Genomic DNA, 17,855 nt, shown 5'->3' on the forward strand with positions numbered 1-17,855 from the left:
TAAGCAGGAGGGAGTAACCTGAGTGACTACCCCAGCATTGACAAAACTGTAGTTTACAGATTTCTCTAGAGCTTCTGGAGCACTTGTATTTCTTGCTTGTGGTGGAAGTCTAAAGCCCCATAGAGATGGCTGCTTTAAAGGGTCTTTGGCCATGGTCCACAGTAGAGCTGTGGTCTAGGTGTACTCTCACTCGCCTGCTCCTTACAGCATCGGAACAGTAACTCACTCCAGATTCTTCCCCAAAGTGCCATCTGAGTCACAGCTTGGTGGATGTATAAAGAATTATCTGTTGAATTGAAAAGACGTTTCAAATGTATAAAACTTGAAATATTTTGGCTGATCTGCACAAACTCAAGTTGACAAGCCAACCCTGCAGGAATATGTGGATAGAAGGGAAAGGGTAACATTGTTGAATTCAGCTAGATGCTTCATCAGCTAGAAAGCCTTGGAAGAAAGAAATATAGATTGATACTTGCTTGAACTTCAACCAAGAAGGTTTTTTTTTCCTGCTCTGGAGAGTCTACTTGCATTTGAAAGATTTACCAGTAAAAGCCCTGCACATGATATACTTGTGTGCACGTGCAATAAGGACATCATTCCCACCCTTGTGTTAGCATTGTGAAAGAGCTCCAGATATTCAAATTGTGTTAACTTCTTTTCCTGGATATATAAGCTTATGAGTTTGTTTAAATATGTGGAAAAGTTATGTTTGGATAATAGTATTGAAATGAAAATACACACATTGAATAATAAGTGTGTATGAATTGTTCATTGTGCCTTAGTTAAGCTAGACAATGAAATTAAATGTGTAATAGTTCTATTTTTTTCCATAATCTTACTTGGAAAGTAATTAGTTAAAGGCAAACAGATTTTTGAACATGAATCTGTTCAGCTTGTTTATATGGTTGCTGTGGCTAAATAGCTGGTTTCCTAGGGAAGCTTCTGAAAACGTACTCAGTAGAATTTTATTCTGGAACAGATGTTAGAAAAGAATTCTCAGGTCACGTTTTAAAGATGTATACAATTCTGTATTCACTTGTTGAGTGCATAAGGGCAATAGAAAATGACATGGCAAGTGTTTTATATCTTAATTAGAAAAAAGGCATTTTGTTTGTGTGCATTTGAGGATACAGTATATAAAGTTCTTAAGTATAATTGTTTTATGACATTTTCTTGGCACATAGATACTGCTAACAATGAGTTTGCTAAAGTATATAGAAACATTTTAGAAAATGATTGTAGAAATATAATTGTTAGATACCACTGAGTGGGCTCTTACTAATCCTGTGTACATTAAAAATGCTTTTATTTTGGTTTATTGCTGTGATGTTTTTCTAGGGAAACTTAATGTATACAATTTCTAACTACAAAGTTTTATTAATGCTGCTGTATGTATGAAAGTCATGGATGTAGATGTTATTTTGTCAGTGGTCTTTCTGTTAAAATTTTCATGGTGTAAGATTCTTTTCATGATGAGATTGCCGAAAAGGCCAGCCAGGTTCTATGAACACTTGCATGGTAAGGGTTGGGTGGGCTTTTGTATTACTTTGCATCTATAATTAACAGGATTTTGTTACTAAATCTTAACCAGCGTAGATAATGGCTGACATTTTGCATTTCGGTGGACATTAAATTGTTTCACAGTGATGTCATTGGTTACTGATATGAGTGTCAAGACTCTAGATGCCTTTGTAAGTATTACGCAAATATTAGATGTGGATTTTGGAGATAACAGGGTGGGGTGTCAGGAGCACTGTGTGCATAGGAGCATATGTTGCAGGGCCTCTAGTCTTAAATCCATGTTAAGATGCTGGGAGTCTTGCATATATGTTAACATTACACTGTAAACAGGTAGACTGCTTTCCTTTTGCTAGTGGGAGTGTTAAGTCACCTCTCAGAATATTAATTCATTAAATTGCCTCGAAACACTAAATCATTGCTGGTGGATATGCTAAATATTTTTAACATCTAATTTTCTAGATATATAGACATTTTTAATTCATATGGGATGGAACTAGTTTTGCTTGCAAATAGAAAACTTCATTGGATCATTGGGCTTAATTTTTAGGTTGTGGTAGTTATAATTGGAATGTTCTTATAATTTCTATTATAATACTATGTCTCTTAATAGAAATATATATCTGACAGTATGTTTCTCACAGCTACAACATGGTGTATATGCAGTTTTTTGTATATCAAAAAAATTGCTATATGTGGTCAAATAGCATAGGATAGAAAAGTTCCAGTTTGCCAAAGAAATGTGACTTTCATCAATTACAACTTGTTTTGATTTAAAATGTTTCTATTTGTAGAGGCATTTTAAGTATGTTATTGGAATGCTAACAATGGGATGTTAAACCTGAGTTTATTAGGTCGTTGGCTGATGAGTGGAACGCTTGTGTTATGTATATACAGTATACATGGTTATTACATGTTTTTAAATCCTAGGACCTGTAATGTCTGCATGTTTCTAAATATATACACTCACACACATATCTATATATATACATACATATTTAGTGAAAGCTTTTGTTCCCTTCTTCCCCTAGTCAGATCATTTATTGTAAACATTTGAGCAGCTGAAGGGGAATTTTGTTAGATGTGTATAAAAGTCACAATACATAATTGTTTTGCTTTAAATGTTTACTCTTTGATTTGTAGGAATTACTGACACGTATTTGTGTATGCAGGTTTATTTATGCATACATATCACTATATAAACAATATTTATTGCTATAGAATAGAAATACTCTTAAATCGCCAGAAATTCTGTATGGCTGCTAAATATAGAGTAGACAAATGTTACCTTTTGCTTTTTAGCATCTGCATACAGATTTTTAATAGGCATATTTTGTGACCAGTGAACTACTAGGCAAGGGCATACACACTTGAGTTTGATCAGTAGAAATGCTATGCCATGTTTATGTAGGATTTATGTAGTTGATGTAGAGTATAAATTGTACATAGAAGATAAATATAACATTTTTGAATATGTAATTACTGTCATATTTTTGGAAATATATTTTGATTCAGAAGTAGAATTGTTTGCCAGTAGAGTTAGCATGTTTTTATTCTTGCGAGGTTTGATTTTTGGGGTCTTTTGGGTTTGTTTTGGGTTCTGAAGTTCTGAAAAATAAGATAGTTTTTTCTAAAGCATTTTTATATGAAAATGTACATTTTAATATTTTTTTTCTTCCAATCTAATTGGTGGCTTGTCCCTTCCTGTGTTTATTGGGCTGTTGGGTGCTTGGATAGAGCTGAAGAGCATTTGACTGCTGTGTGAATAATAGATAAGCATCTTGAATAACATCTGAATTTCCTAGGTATGTAGAAACACCCACCGTACACATACATGAAGATAGACAATATATGAATGTTAAAGTGTGATTGAAAATGATCTTTTACCAGTAGAAGTGTTAACCTTTATTTTGTTTTTTAATTTGACGTTTATGTAGAGTTTTATTTGTTGATATGTCCATATATAATATGTCATCTACCTTTATGAATGTGCAGAAATTTGTTATATTTGGTGGATATATTTTACTTAAAAATATAGATCAGAAGCTTTTTATGTTTGCTGAAGTGAAGTGGGATACCAAGCCTCTATGGTAGAGTGGGATTTTTAGATTGCTGTGTGTAGAGTCAGATTCTATCTTTAAAATAATCTATTCTTTTTCTATTAATGTATAGACATTGCTGATGTATATATATTTAAAAATTACCATTATAGGCATTAGCTTCCTGATTCACTTGTTCGTTGGGAGGCACATGGAGAAGGATGTTGAATACTTTGTCATTTTGTATCTGTAATGTACAGTTGTCAGGTTGACTCTTCCTACCTCTGGGTTTTTTGTCTGCAAGCAAATGCAGCTGGAAAGTACAGCATTGGCAGAATCTGAAATCTGGGTAAACAGCACCCCGTTTTCATTACCATAGGCTCCGTAGAGCTGACTGAGGGAGTGAGATGTGCTGATTTTGGTATGGGGGTATGATACAGGTACCAGTCCCCCTCCATGGATATCGCCAGACTGTGCAGTCCTCTTCAGTTTTTTTTTGTTGTTGTTGTTTTATAGATAGTATAGACATAAATATATTCCAAGCATTACTTTGTTAAACTTTGCTTAGCCCTGCAAATGATTTTAAGAGCTCTATATGGGTGGCTCTCTTGGGGTTACTATTAAATAGCCATGTTTATCATAATTCTGTAACATTTTAACTTTGTAAATACATAGTTTGTTGATAAAGAGGAGAGAGACATTTTTCTTTTGATGATACTGTTCTTTTCCCTTTTGTAGTCTTCATTGCTTTGCTGGTATTGTAGAAGACAAATTACTTGCACATATTTAAGCTTATGTATTAAGTGTGTATATGCAGTCATGTTAGAAAGGGAGATAGACTGGTTTTCCCCTGACATGTTTAAAAGTAAAATTTAGCTTTAATTAAATAGTTTGGGTCAGTTTCATGTAAAAGTAACCTCTCTATTAAGAGGTATATCTTATTTTCCTAGATGTACTGAAGTTCATGATGCAATTCATTTTTCTTAAGAACATACCATAGATTCTTATTAATATATTTTGTTCATTTTTTGGCATGGCAATAACCAAGGCATTTTTGTAAATAAGCAAATGAAATAATATTGAACATCTAGTATTTCTAGATGTATAGAGTCTGACAAAGTATGAATTTTTAAAATATCTTATTTAAATTTGTTAGTACTATTGTCTTTTGCAACTAACATGGCAGTGAAATTGATTATTGATACCCAGGACCTTGGAGATAATCAAAATTTATCATGTTTTAATTTGGATATTAGGAGGAGGAAATGACAAGACTCTGCATCTTACCCGTTCTTACATAGTTTACCATTATATCATATATAGATTGCATATTTTTAAAAACATAGATGAAGCGTGGGTATGGTGGCTGACGCCTCTAATCCCAGCACTTTGGGAGGCCAAGGCAGAAGAATGGCTTGAATCTAGGCGGCAGAGGTTACAGTGAGCCGAGATTGTGCCACTGGACTCCAGCCTGAGTAATAGAGTGAGACTCCATCTCAAAATAAATAAAATAAAAAACTTATATGAAACGTCATGTAAATGCATTTGGTCTTTCCAGATGTGCTTCCTGATAACATAATTTTTCTGTTACTGTTTAAGATATAAATGACTTCATTAAAGAGATTTTCTACTACCTCTAGGAACTATACAAAATTCTGTATGTGTTCCCTTGGTTGCATGACAATATTCAAGACAACGTTGTAAATAATAGATACAAAATTTTAATTTTTAACATCTAGTATTTTTAGATGTATAGGGTCTCACAAAGTACAATTTTATAAATTAAGTCATTGTAAAATTTCATGGTTTCATTGTGTTTTGCAAATGTCTTGGCAATGAACGTGATAACATTTTGGGTTTCTTGACATATTTTGGTATCTGTTGGGTTGTTAGTGTAAGGAAAAAGGTAAAAGTGCGTATTTTCAACTTTGAATTGTAATCAGAAAAGATTATATTTTAACCATTGTTTAGTCCTTCTATTATATTTTTAAAACTTCAGTCTTAATTTTGTAGGGATATTGTTGATAGGGCATTATATAAATAAACTTTTATAGTCAGTATAGGAAATGTCTTTTATAAGTAAAAGTTCTACCTCTTTGAATAACACAGTTTTGTATTTACTTGGACTGCATGACAGTATTCAAAAACAAAGTAACAGATACAAATGTCATTTTCTAAAGCTCTACCTTTGCTAGACGCATGGAGTCTCAACAAAGTATAAATTTATAAATATTTCATTGTAAAGTATCATAATTGACTCCTTCAGGTGTTCAGTAGAACAATAGATAATCATTAATTGGCCCTCTTGCTACTGTGTAACATTTTGGTTTTTGTGTGTTTTGAGAGGGAATAGTAGATTGCCGCTTTTTGAATGTTAGGGTCTCTTGTGTAAGAGAAATAACCATTGATTTTTTTGTGTGTGCATTGTATACTGCTAACAAACAAAGAAACAAAACCCCCTGGATATTTCATCTTTAGAAAGATAGAGGAAGACTTGAGAAGGGAATGGCCTTTGTAAATTAAATAGATGTATTGAGTGTTAGAAGATTATTTAAATAATTGTTCTTTTGTTATTTGTACTCTTTGCAAATTTATTTGAATTTATATCCATGTATATCATAAATATACACATGCACATCCAAAATTTAGTGGCATAGGTCTGATATATCTCAAGGATATTAATCTTTCACTCATTTACTGATTAGTGTTTTCATTTAAAAAATTGTGGAACTGTGGGGCGTAGTGCCTCATGCCTATAATCCTAGCACTTCCGGAGGCTGAGGTGGGCGCATCACACGGTCAGGAGACCAGCTGGTCCAACATGGTGAAACCCCATCTCTACTAAAAAATGCAAAAAGTAGCTGGGCGTGGTGGCATCCACTCAGCTAATCAGGAGGCTGAGACAGGAGAATCACTTGAACCTGGAAGGCAGAGGTTGCAATGAGCTGAGATTGCACCACTGCATTTCGGCCTGACGACAGAATGAGACTCTGTCTCAAAAAACAAACAAACAAAAATTCTGGAACTAGCGGCCAGGTGTGGCAGCTCACGCCTATAATCCCAGCACTTTGGGAGGCTAAGGTGGGCGAATCACCTGAGGCCAGTAGTTGGAGATCAGCCTGGCTAACATGCTGAAACCCCATCTCTACTAAAATTACAAAAAGTTAGCAGGCATGGTGGCTGGCCCCTGTAATCCCAGCTACCTGGGAAGCTGAGACAGGAGAATACCTTGAACCCAGGGGGCGCAGGTTCCAGCCAGCTACGATCATGCCATTTCACTCCAGGCCAGGCAACAAGAGCAAAACTCTGTATTAAAAAACAAGTTGTGGAACTACTGTCCTATTTCTAAGCTTGCAGATATTTCTAGCTTTCCACTTATGTTACATCTAAATGTATGCTAATTTTTCATTAAATAGCAAGCAGGTCTATAACCATTTTCTAGTCTCTTTCAATATTTATATGAGTTTGGAAAAACTTTTTTTGTGAAAGCTTTTAAAAACTATCAGATACATGATAATCATAGATAGATTTCAAGTTTACAATGTAAATTAGGAAAATTTTATTAAAGATTCTATCCAGTATTGGAAAGAATACTGGATATATCAAAAGTATACATTTGAGTCTTTTTAAGCAGACCTTTGGCAATGACAATCAAATTGGTAATTTGTAAAAGTTTTGAAGTGTTAATGGCTGGCTACTGGGACTTTATCTATTCCAGTTCTCAAAAATTTGCTAAATGTGTTATAGGTTAGGTATAAAATCATAAAATATCTGAGATACCTGTCAATAATGAAAGAGTGTAGGTATTGTAGCTTCTTTAACATGAATGTAATTCTAACACTAAACAATTTCTATATGGAATATGTTTTGTAGTGCTAAATTGATATTTTATGTCATGTTTCAGTGAACAACTAGTTGTTTACAGAGGTCTGTGCATATGTTTCTAGTTTTTCTAACTTAAATATTAAAGGTTAATTATAAAAGTAATGAATTACACTTGCAACTTGTCATTCTGACATTTAATATGTGTTGTGATAATGGTGATTATTTAATACACTTTGAAATTGTAACACATGAGTTAAAAATCAAAAGATTGTATATGGACGTATTTATATATTGCTACCTGACAAAAATCTAGAAAACAATATGATTGATACGAAAATTGTTTGGAAGGACATGACAAAGTTTAAACAGTCCTCTGTGGAGAAAGGAGAATAGAAGGACTACTTCTACTTTTTGTACCTGAAATTTTCAAAAGATATTTCAAAATGGACATTTAAACAACAGGAAGTTTTAAAGAGACAACCACTTTGTGCCTGTCTTCATCCTTCACATTCTCCGTCCTAGGAACAGTGGGCTGTGGTATTCAACTTCTTATTCCCAACAGCCATTATGAACAGTTTTTGATTGATCTCACAAAGAGCATGTGATTTAGATAGTAATGCAGCTACTGCCATGAAACAGTATTGGATTACCAAAGGGAAGAAGCAGAAGATGGAATTTGAGGTAGGTGTAAAATAGTAAAATTTTGGTTGAGAAACAAATGACTGAAATATCAACTGAAACATTCTAAGGAGACTAAATTTTCATAGTGGCAATGCTGTATTTGTGTGTACTGAGTAGATCAAGATGTTGGAGGCGGTATCTCGAGGGATAAGGTGGAAGTTATCTTTCATTATCTTGGTATAAACTGAAAAAAGATTGCTTCCTTTTAAAGTGGTTGAGTAGGCCTTTGCAGATTATAGATCATTCAAAATTACCAGGGATAAATTTTAAATATTGTAAGCATTTTTCTAAAAGCTGTGGTTTTAAAGTTAGTGAGAAGGTGAATTGGTTGCTGGTATACTTGGTTTTCTCTATTCACTATGCCTGGCTAGCCTGTAATTATCCTAATGCTATGTTCTGATGCCTGATTTGTATCTAAATGTTTCTGTATTGGATATTGTTTTTCTTAGGTAATCAGGATGCATGAAAGACTTAACTTGCAGCTAACCTGCGAGTATTCAGGAACATCCGTTTCTTACACAGGTAAGAAGATTCTGGTACTATTTGGTGATAAGGTTTTGCCTGAGCTCAGGAAAATAATACTGGTACAGGTGTGTTTTGGGGGCACCTTGGAATTATCAAATGAGTTAGTCTTTAAAATACATTTTGTTCAAGTGTAGGTATAGATTGGTTGCCAGACCAAACTGAGGGTCAGGCTGCTATTTCTCATGGCCCAATAACAAGATGCAGATGAACTGGGGAGGAAGAGACTCTTTATTTCTGCAGCTGGTTATAGGAAGAAGACCTGGAAATGGTTGCCACACCAACTCAAAATTACGAAGTTTTCCAGAACTTGTATACCTTCTAAGCTCTATGTCTATGTGTAAATGTGTATTCATCTGAAGATACAAGTAATCTGTAACAAAGGTCTGAGACTTGGAGACCTTTCTCTGGAGCCTCAGTAAATTTACTTAATCTAAGTGGGTCTAGGTGATGAGGTGATTACCCTTATCTTGTATCCTACTAAATCATGGAGGTTTGGGGTGTTCCTTCAGATCACCGATAAACTTGTTTGTGGAGGCCTGGAAAGTTTCTTCAGACCCCCAATAACACTTGTTTAATCATGCTTTAAGGTTCAAGAAAGACCTACGCAAAATTAGGTGGGCCTTTGTGACATTCCGGTTTTTGTGTAAGGGAAATGACTCTTTCAGCTTTTACTATTTAAGAAACAGTTGTGGCCGGGCGTGGTGGCTCAAGCCTGTAATCCCAGCACTTTGGGAGGCCAAGGCGGGTGGATCACGAGGTCAAGAGATGGAGACCATCCTGGTCAACATGGCGAAACCCTGTCTCTACTAAAAATAAAAAAAATTAGCTGGGCATGGTGGCGCGTGCCTGTAATCCCAGCTACTCAGGAGGCTGAGGCAGGAGAATTGCCTGAACCCAGGAGGCGGAGGTTGTGGTGAGCCGAGATCGCGCCATTGCACTCCAGCCTGGGTAACGAGCGAAACTCCGTCTCCCAAAAAAAAAAAAAAAAAAGAAACAGTTGTTATGGAGACCTGCATTAGTGAGACCTGGCCTGCCACAGGTGCATCCAGAGACACGAATACATAGCAAGAATACCTTTATTTAGTTTACTTATATATGGTCAAATACAACAATATAACTAATAATAGAAATGACCATGTTTCAAATACTGGAAATTATAAAATTGACAATATGTGTGTTTTCATAAATGTACAGGTTTCACAAAATGTTTGCACATACAGTTCTTTGATATAATAAAGGGTGAAGTTCATGGAAACCACGAAAAGATGCTACTATTGAAAATTACCAAATTCATTATGATGTTGTAGAGTCGACTTTGCTATAGGATTGATAATGAGGAAGTATTTCTAAATGTTAACCTGTAATACAATTCAACATGAGCATTCACTTAACCTGCCACCTTGGCTGTTTCATTAGAGTTTCTTCTTTTTCCTTGTTAGGAGATGGTAGTTCCAAGAAGGAATATTTTATCATCTTTGTTTTTAATCTCAAGAATGGTACCTACCCTCAGTGAATGACCTGTTGCAGTGCTTTCATTGAAGCATTCTTCATTTCTTCAGCAATATGATTGTAAGGGCAGTTGAGTGCTAACTTGATTTGGGGAGGGGCAGTTTGCCTAGACAGGAGTTGATATATCCTGTTTTCCATAAGCTTGATGATTTTTTGTAGCAGCTAGTTGACATTTAGATTTGATTTGGTAACATGTTGCTATGTAAGAAATTTCCTGAAACAGGTGCATAAAACAATACTGTTATGTCCATGGATTTCTTTGGTTTGATTATGCCCAGGACAGTTTAGGAATAGTATCTCCTCCAAAGTCTCATTGTAGCCTCTATGTTTTTTAGTATAGTTACTATTTCTTTCTCATCAAATAGGCTGAGTTCCTTTTGTTATTATCATTTGAATATTTAGGCATTGCTCTCAACGTTTATTGTGCAGAAATGCATGTATACTGCATGTAATAATTCTGTATGTCAGCAAGTGACCTAGAGGTAAAAGGATCCAGATACAAAGACATCATGTGGATAATGTTGGAGAGGTCAGTTTTTCACAAGACACAAGAAGAAAAGAGGCCAAGCACGGTGGCTCATGACTGTAATTCCAGTACGAGGCCAAGGTGGGTGGGTCACTTGAGGTCAGGAGTTCAAGACCAGCCTGACCAACACAGTGAAACTCTGTGTTTACTAAAAATACAAAATTAGCCAGGCATGGTGGTTCATACCTGTAATCCCAGCTACTTAGGAGGCTGAGGCAGAAGAATTTGCTTGAACCTGGGAGGTGGAGATTGCATTCAGCCGAGATCATGCCATTGCACTCCAGCCTGGGCAGCAAGACTGAAACTCCATCTCAGGAAAAACAACAAAAGAAAAAAATGAAAGAGCTAAATCTGTCCTCCTTTATTATTAGAATATTCCAAAAGGAATTTTTGTCCACCTGCTCGCTCTTCATAATAGAATGGCTGTTGCATATCATTTTACAGACAGATTTTTATTAGTTCTTACTGATGACCTAAAGTTTGCTTCTAACGTTTTCTCATTTTCCCTATCATTCTCTCAGGTGTTGACTGAAAAAGGGGAGCTGTGCTACTATTTGTACCATCATCTTCACCAAAATCAAAAATACTTTTTATGATGTTTGGAGACACTCTTCATGATTGTTTCAGTGGACACTCCTTTGCAGAGCTGAAAAACTGAGAAAACTCATTTTTGGAAAGTGTCCTATAGAGTTGTCATTGAAGTGAATTTTAAGTAGGCACGATTATTTCCATGGTTGCTGTTGGACCATATCTGAGGAGCTGGAATGACAGACATTAGTGAACAAAGAAAGCAGCATAGTGGAATTAAAAAGGCTTCATCTCAGTGCTTTCATAAGTATGAATTGCGTAATTTTCACTAATCACAGGGTAAATATAAAACTGATTCATTAAATTCACAGGACATAGTAATTGTGTACAATATAGTACTTTTACTTAAATGCTTTTTGTCTGTTTCTACCCCCTAGTCTATTATTTTATAAACTAGTTGACACACAAGTGGTGTTTTGAGGATGATCTATTACTTACACATTTTCGATGTAGTAAACATATATATGTATACGTGTGGGTGTGTATCTAACTACTTTGTTGGAGTGATTCCTATGGTTTGGAATTGCTGGGGCCAAGTTTATGCAAAAATAAACATTTTTGAGTAAACTTCCCATGACTAGAGTAAGTTTCCCCAGTATTTGCAAATTCTTCGTTTCCTGTGCAAACATCGGATAATCAATATTTGTAAGGGTTGGTAATGTAATTTATAATGACCTTACTTTCTCATCTGTTTTGTTAACTGTATCGTATAGCTTATAACTCATTTGTGCTATTTCATTTTCCTCTGTTCCTTTTATTTTCACTTCCCTTGTATTGTTAGTCTCTTCGTACTGATACCTGAAGAGTTCATTTATGATTAATGATGTTAACATTTTGTCTAGAATTGCAAATTATGTTTTTTCTCATTCATTTGACTGGTGGTTTATTTTTTGGTTATACAGAAGTCATATATTGAAATATGAAATATAATCTTCTGTTTTATGGCTTTGGAGTTTTGTGGTTTTTTTAAACATGTTTAAGTTAGTGTCATTTATTTGTATTGCCTTCTGTTTTGTGAGTTACTTTGTCATTTCTTTCTCCATAATCATCATTCTGGTGTTGAGTGCATTAAATACTTCTGGTGTTGAGTGCGTTAAATACTCACTTTGACTAGTGTAGTTGTCTCTGAAGTTCTACCGTAATCATCAAGAATATTTCCACGTAACGATTGGCTACATTTTTGTTAACTCGCATTACTTACCATCTTTTTGATACTTTAATAATTGCTAATGATTTATACTGTCTCATGTATTCTATTGAGTTTCATTTCTCTTCTTTTCCAGAATGTTCTCTGTCTATACTTGCATTTTTTTCTGTCCTTTGACGCTTACAATTTTTGCAAGTTGGAAAAAAAATGCAGTATTTCATTTGCAACAAATTTAATAGATTAATTAGGAAAGAATAGATGTCTTTAAAATTGAGCCTTCTATCCAACTGCAAGGTAGGTGTTTCTATTTTTAATGGAATAATAATTTGGGGATACAGCTAGTGCAGTTTTTTCCAAAGTATTTTTTAATACTAGACGTTTTTTAGGTATTTGTTAATTGAGTGATTTGGATCACTTATTCAGCTTACCTAATTGATACGTAAAAACATTTTTTGTATGTCTTTCGTAGTAGTCTTTCACTGAATTTCTGAAATTAGGACTTTGTTTAGCAATTTGTCATTTTAATTATCTTGATAAAGTACGTTATTAAGTACTTCTAGGATATATGCAAGTAGAAAGTACACTTGGCAATTGAACTGCTAATTGCAGTTCCCTTAGATCATGGTTGTTTAATCTTTTATTTCATAGGGGGCTTAAAAAGCCATAAACAAAGATATATAAATTGAAGGTACAGCAAAAGCATTAAATTTTAAAAATCAATTAATATTGATTGTTTCTAATTAATTGCAAATATTTAAATAGAAGGAATTCAACCTTCAAACATTGCCAAAAATAACACATTCATGAAAATTGGAAAATTTAAAAATATTTACAACCATTTTTAAGTTAAAATGTAAAATATCACTTATCTTTAATTATGTATCTTACACATTGCAAAGGTTTTAGTCTTATGTGATGTCACAACTTTTTCTAATTTGTCGCTTTATTTTTGCTGCACTTAATGTTACATTAGTAAAACTCATAGGGGGCTTACAAAGCCATAAATAAAGATATATAAACTAAACATACAGCTAAGGCATTAAGTTAAAAAATTCAAATAATATTGAATTTGTTATGTTAATTAAAAATATTTAAAAAGATAATGAGATGATACATGTCGAAGGAATTCAACCTTCAAATAAAAATGCCAAAAATAACACATTCATGAAAATTGGAAAATTTAAAAATATTTACAACCATTTTTGAAGCTAAAATGTAAAAAATCACCAAGTTATCTATAATTCTATATCTTACACATACCAAGTATATACCAAGATACATAAAGTGCTTAGCCATGTAAAAGGATTCTTAGATTTGCTGATAAGAATGACAATTGAAAATACAACTAAGATATAATTAATTTATCTACATGACCAACATGGAGAAACCCCTGTTTCTACTAAAAATACTTTGTGATAACTGGTTGCTTGGAACTAAAACTATTAGTTTTAATGAAAAATACTTAAAGTTGTTAGTTTTTTCCTCTCATCTTTTACCCATCTCCACTGTGTGTGTGTGTGTGTGTGTGTGTGTGTGTGTGTGTGTGTGTAGAAGGGGTAAAGATTCTGAGCTGGAGCTGTGTGTCACTCCTCAGTTTTCATGAGGTAGTGATTATATAACATGAATAAACAGTGAGCACCTAAGAATTCTGCAAGCATGTTCATAGTAGTATTCTCTGAGAATCATTTTTGAGGTGAGTAATAATGCCATTTCTGTGTTTTTTTCTCCTCTACATGCCATGTCTGTTGTTTATTTGCCTGGTAATCTTTAAAGCCACACTTACTTTAACATGAGACATTGATATATTATTGAAGAAGCTTATGATAGCCCAGGGCCTTAAATAAATGTGTTGTTTTTGGTGTTAAATATACTTATTTATGGGAGTGTGTACATATTCCTGGGTGTTCTGGTTCCTCAGGGACAATCTAGATGGTACAGAAATATTTTGTTCATTCTATATTATGAGTCAATTTATAATTTGACCTATAGCTAGACGTTTTGATTGTCACTTGTGAGTAAAAAATAGGAAGACTGTAAAGATCGGGAATGGAGAAGGTGACTTGATTAGGTATCACAGACTTTGTAATGTCCTGGAACGGAAAATCTGTAAGTTGATTCAATTACATGAGAAACAGAAAGTGTAGTAAAGTTATCTGCGATCATGGGGGAAATTGTTACCCAAATGGATAAAGAACTATATTCATCTCTCATGGTCTGTAACAGGATGAAGAATTTGAAATGAATTACTACAGACATTACAGAATTACAGAAATTCAGAAAATGAATTTGTCTAATTTTGAGGATATTGATGTTAAAATTGTAGAAGCAAGAAGAAACACAAAGACTGATAGTTTTATTATGAAATGACAAAGTCGAAAAAGTTTTGACATCACTTAAGACTGAAACCTTTGGTATGTGTAAGATACATAATTAAAAATAACAGTTAATAGAACACAGTCCCCCACTACCACAATTTATGCAGTCAAGTTTCCCACATTGGGGGGGAAAATACCAGTTCATAGGAATAATGACATGAACACCTAGTTCGGTGGTGTTAACATATAAAAGGATTCTTAGATTTGCTCATAAGAATAATAACAGTTGAAAAATACAACTAAGATATAATTCATTTCTCTACTATTAGATTAGCAAAAGTCCAGAAGTTTGACATTTTTTCAGCAACATGTAGGGAAAATCAGATGTTGCTGCTTATTGTGTAAAATATAAAACATATGGGTAGGAATTTGATATTTTGTAAATGTGTATCATCTGTGACAAATCCATAGTTCATCTCCTAACACATGAAGCAGTAAGGATTGATGGATGTTTGTATACCACTATGAGATAATTTCTTGGATATAATGTACAAATATGGGAGAGCTAGTCTATAGGAAGTAAAAATAGCAATATGGTGTTTGCATCCCTGTAACATAACCATGTTTGTTTATGATGCCCTGGCTGGTCACTGAAATTGTACTGGGGTTTCAACAGAATTTTGTCATAATGGGATGATGCATGAGCTAATGAGTTGTGGAATACATGAGTCTTCATTGTGGAATAAGTTATAAGTAAAACAATGAAAGGGGATTTTGCAATATCTTAGGAAGAACAGACATTCTTGATAAAGTTCCTTATATGTGAAGATAGCATTTTAAAATAATTGGAATAGTGAGTGAAGAAACTTTCTCTGTGAGAGGAGCATCAGTTCTAAATATATCCCAGCCTCTTCTCTTCTGTTACTTTCTTCAGAAGGACTTGAGGTAGCTCCTGAAGTATTTGATCAAGGTGGTAAACTCCTGACGAGTAGTCCAGGCGTCTCTTCCACCTCCCAGGTTTAAGTGATTCTTCTGCCTCAGCCTCCTGAGTAGCTAGGATTAGAGGCGCCCACCACCATGTCAAGCTAATTCTGTTTTTCAGTAGAGATGGGGTTGGCCAGGCTAGTCTCAAGCTCCTGACCTCAGAAGATCCGACCACCTCAGCCTCCCAAAGTGCTGGGATTACAGGCATGAGCCGTTGTTCCCAATCTCAGTGAAATTTTCTTTCTGTTACCTGATTATGTGGATTTAATAACTAGTGGATGAAATTATGTGGGACTGGTGATTTAGAATAAAGCCCAGAGAGACAGATAAAATAATCTTCTAATACAATTTCAGATACAATAATGGATGCATGCAAAATTGGGCATATTAAATAAGAAATGGATGGAAAGTAGAATACGAGCAGATGGCTGGGTGGAAGAACGGAGAATGCAAGTTTTAGAAACCAGTTGATTGTATGTATGGATATGTGCAACAGTGGAATCATTTAGTGAAGGTGCAGATGGTTATATGCCTAGATGTTAGAATTGGAATGGATTGAAAATGGAATGGTATATCTATAAATCTTTAGATTGATGAATACAAGTATGGTTAGCTAGAATCTTCAATAAATGTAGGGATCAAGATACGGATACATTGATTGCCTGGGTGTGATAGCTGCATGTTTGATGGTTTTAGAGTGGCTTAATAGATTCATTCACAAGGTGATGGTGCAGGAATTTGATGACTGTGACAATGGGCTGATGAAATAATAAGAGTCATATATGTAAAGTTGATGAGAAAGATGGATATTTGAAAGATGATGGTATATTTTCATGGGCAAATTCATTAGGAAATTATAAAAGATTTGTTTTTGCATTCTCAACATGGTAGTAAGTAAGCAAAAACAAACCACAGTGAGTTCACAAATTATTTCAATCAATGATCTTTCAACATTTTAATAATTTGGGGACTTTTGGAGGTTGAGGAATAAGAGAACTTTACCTTCTGTACATTAACTGGTCATATGTCACAATTTCCCCATATTTTTCACAGTTATAGCTGAGGTGGTACCAGTTAAAGAAGTGAGAACTTCACTGACTGAAATTTGCATATCAATCCAAATGATTGTGCTTGTTTACTATTTTTGTAGACTTCATTCTTCAAAAGTGCGGGTAAGAATCAGTAACCCTGGTCTACTGTTTATTTTTGACCAGTTTGATATTAATCTAATTTGTAATATTTTAAAATCCAAAACCACACATGAATTCCATAAAGTACAAGGCTGTGAATTTGTGCAGTTTTTATCAGGTGAAATAAAAGAGAGAAAAGGGCTCCTAACTTTTGGTGCAGTTTTGACATGCAGTATATGCAGGTTTTGATTTACTACTCTTACCTGCTCTCAACATAGTATGTGATGTTATCTGGACTGACACTATAACTTTTTATCCATATACTCAGTAAATTTTATATTATCTCAGTAAATTTTCCTGAATGCTTTGGAAAATAAATTCATCAGCTAGAGGGACATAAGGGAATCTGGCAGCTAGTGGGAAAATAAGGAAAACGCATGAGCTATTAAAAGATGAGTCCTTTAGGAATCAGAATTTGCTGTAAATATTACGGGTTATAATGAGAGTAGAGCATCAGGTTTAGTTTTAGTTTCAAGTGCATGATTTAGGATATCATCAGTGAGTAGGTAAGGTGTGCCGATAGGAGTTAAGAGATATTCAGCATTAAAGCAGTAAAGGTAGTGTCTTAACACCCTATTATTTGATGAGTGAATGAGAAATCTGCAAATAATTGTCCAACATTCCTGTTTTTTTTTCACAAGCTTCTTTCATAAGGAGGACAAAGACCTTTCTTAAAGGTAAAATCATTAAGAACTATATTCTGATTTTGAAACTGTTCTCTTTGCTTTGTTGATATGTTAGTCTTCTTTGAGTTATTTGAAATTAAATTTTTCAGAAAACCTATTTTGTGGTTATATGATTATTTTGAGTTGATATTTTAATCAAAGACTGTATTATAAACTTGTTAAAAAGCAACATTTGGTAAAATCAGTTGTTTTCTTGATGTTAGTACCACTAGAAGTTGCAGAAGAAGCATATAGGAAAGCAAGGAGAATTGATGTGTGGATAATGGGAGTTGGTTTGTTGAAAGATCTTAATACAATACTATGGAATACCCAGAGTATCTCA

General features: G+C 34.3%; 1 protein-coding gene across 5 annotated transcripts in view; it reads left to right on the forward strand.

The window, feature by feature from the left end:
* Window positions 1–522: 522 nt before the first annotated feature.
* The window catches only part of LOC104650394 (uncharacterized), a 64,971-nt gene continuing 47,638 nt past the window's right edge, over window positions 523–17,855 (forward strand). For all 5 annotated transcript variants that reach the window (XM_074398641.1, XM_074398643.1, XM_074398644.1 and 2 more), the window contains exons 1-9: window positions 523–8,063; window positions 8,513–8,585; window positions 10,028–10,157; window positions 10,500–10,704; window positions 11,145–11,490; window positions 12,495–12,652; window positions 14,582–14,769; window positions 16,711–16,829; window positions 17,489–17,524. The gene's annotated coding sequence lies outside the window, so the exon portion shown is untranslated. The remainder of the gene's footprint in view (window positions 8,064–8,512; window positions 8,586–10,027; window positions 10,158–10,499; window positions 10,705–11,144; window positions 11,491–12,494; window positions 12,653–14,581; window positions 14,770–16,710; window positions 16,830–17,488; window positions 17,525–17,855) is intronic.

This window comes from Saimiri boliviensis, chromosome 5 (genome assembly GCF_048565385.1).
Source record: "Saimiri boliviensis isolate mSaiBol1 chromosome 5, mSaiBol1.pri, whole genome shotgun sequence".
NCBI lineage: Eukaryota > Metazoa > Chordata > Mammalia > Primates > Cebidae > Saimiri > Saimiri boliviensis.